Raw genomic sequence first — 2,325 nt, forward strand, 5'->3', positions numbered from 1 at the left:
AGGTTTTAATCACGAGAATCTGTTTGAAAAAGGTCACCAAGAGGTTTTAATCATGAGAATCTGTTTGAAAAAGGTCACCAAGAGGTTTTAATCACGAGAATCTGTTTGAAAAAGGTCACCAAGAGGCTTTAATCATGAGAATCTGTTTGAAAAAGGTCACCAAGAGGCTTTAATCATGAGAATCTGTTGGAAAAAGGTCACCAAGAGGTTTTAATCATGAGAATCTGTTTGAAAAAGGTCACCAAGAGGCTTTAATCATGAGAATCTGTTTGAAAAAGGCCACAAAGAGGCTTTAATCATGAGAATCTGTTTGTGATTCACAACTGAAAACTATTTCTTTGTAAAATAAAATTAACTCTTGGTGTCTGTAATGTGATTTGAAATGGAAATAAGTCAATCAAGGGGGTAATAATTCAATATAAAAAAATTATTTCAAGGAGAAGTCAAATGTTTATGGTACAGGTCCATAGATCAGAGGACGTAGCACTTGATGGTGGCAGACGACTGAAGGATTCTTATGCAGACCATTAACGATTTCTTGCAAAGTTTATTATAACTGGTAGGTTTTGATAAAGAACATCCTTTGGTTCCTTCCAGTATACAAGACATCTTCATAAAATCAGTATTTTTAATCCAACTACAAAACTACGAGTTGTTTGTCCTTTCACTTAAGGTCAACATTCACCATCACGCTAGCACCGAAAATCCACAAAGCATTTTTGTATTGATTACAGATTCTCCTTTCATTTGTGAACAAAAATCACGGACTCTCTCACAGTTTTCTATTTTTAAACTTTGTTACTAATATTTCCTACACAACTTAAATTCTCAAGGTTGGGTCACATTATATTGATTATAATTTTCAACATGTAATAAGACTCTAATTTTATAATGCTACATAATCTGCAGATATCCATATAAACATAAAGATAACATTGTTCCACAAAGAATTTATATACCCTTTTTCACTTGTTTAGGAGCTATGTATACATTTACAGGTTTACATAATGTTATTAAATAATCTTCTCCTTTCAGCCCCAGGGTGGATTTGGCATTGCTTCGAAGCCCACTACCACTCTCTTGGTCATTGATATCCATTACAAGGCTTACTTCCACATGGCATGCCTCTGTAACAGTGTAATACTATTAATATTTGACATAGCTTTTTGGATGTTTTAGCATCAAAAATATGCATGGTACAACTTAACATCAGCAACTTTGTGCTTCTTGCCAATAAGATAAGTTAATTTATAAATTAAAGTTACTCCAGTAATGATTAGTCAATATACTCAACTGCATAGAACACACACATATGCCCAAAAGTTTCACACTAAAGTTAACTAAGTGGCATATCACCATCACATTCATACAATTTTCGAATAAAGATATAAGGCATAATGACAGCTACAAAAGTTATTTTGGGGACAAAAGTTTCATGAAAGTATATTTTTTTGTGATGATTAGTAGCCTATACGAGTATCTAAGTATAATTATTAGTTAGTAAACTTTTTTTTTATAAATAGATATTAATTATGAACTAGTTTATCATATAATTTGGCTGCTAATTTTGTGTCAGCTTCAGAGAAGTCTGAAGAAGAACTATTTTCTCTGTTGGTAGGGCTAGGATTTGGTCTACTTGCTGAAAGTAGCCACTTATCTGGGGCCTCCCTCATAAGAACTTCATATCAATTAAACATTTGCATGTTTTCAAGAGGAGTATCCAGGTTTTGCAAACTTATATACTGAAGATAGATAACTGAAGCCTTCTAATTCACCTTACTGGTAAGACATTCAGTCAACATCTGTGATTTCATGACATGATGTATTAGTGCTTATACAGGTCGATATTACCAAATCTTGTATATCAACAGATGTTGACTGAATGTCTTACCAGTAAGGTGAATTAGAAGGCTTCAGTTATCTATCTTCATGTGATTGAAATTCCATGACATGATGTATTAGTGCTTATATAGGTCGATATTACCAAATCTTGTATATCAACAGATGTTGACTGAATGTCTTACCAGTAAGGTGAATTAGAAGGCTTCAGTTATCTATGTTCATGTGATTCCATGACATGATGTATTAGTGCTTATATAGGTCGATATTACCAAATCTTGTATATCAACAGATGTTGACTGAATGTCTTACCAGTAAGGTGAATTAGAAGGCTTCAGTTATCTATCTTCATGTGATTTCATGACATGATGTATTAGTGCTTATACAGGTCGATATTACCAAATCTTGTATATCTACAGATGTTGACTGAATGTCTTACCAGTAAGGTGAATTAGAAGGCTTCAGTTATCTATCTTCATGTGATTT

General features: G+C 33.1%; 1 long non-coding RNA gene across 1 annotated transcript; it reads right to left on the bottom strand.

Moving 5' to 3' along the window:
* Nucleotides 1-412: 412 nt before the first annotated feature.
* Nucleotides 413-2,288, bottom strand: LOC111089422. Its single transcript, XR_002613717.1, has 2 exons — nucleotides 1,870-2,288; nucleotides 413-1,742 (listed from the first exon to the last, which is right to left on the bottom strand). It is a non-coding gene; the product is annotated as an uncharacterized LOC111089422 (long non-coding RNA).
* Between the last annotated feature and the right edge of the window lie 37 nt (nucleotides 2,289-2,325).

The sequence above is a fragment of the Limulus polyphemus genome, unplaced genomic scaffold (assembly GCF_000517525.1).
Source record: "Limulus polyphemus unplaced genomic scaffold, Limulus_polyphemus-2.1.2 Scaffold6180, whole genome shotgun sequence".
NCBI lineage: Eukaryota > Metazoa > Arthropoda > Merostomata > Xiphosura > Limulidae > Limulus > Limulus polyphemus.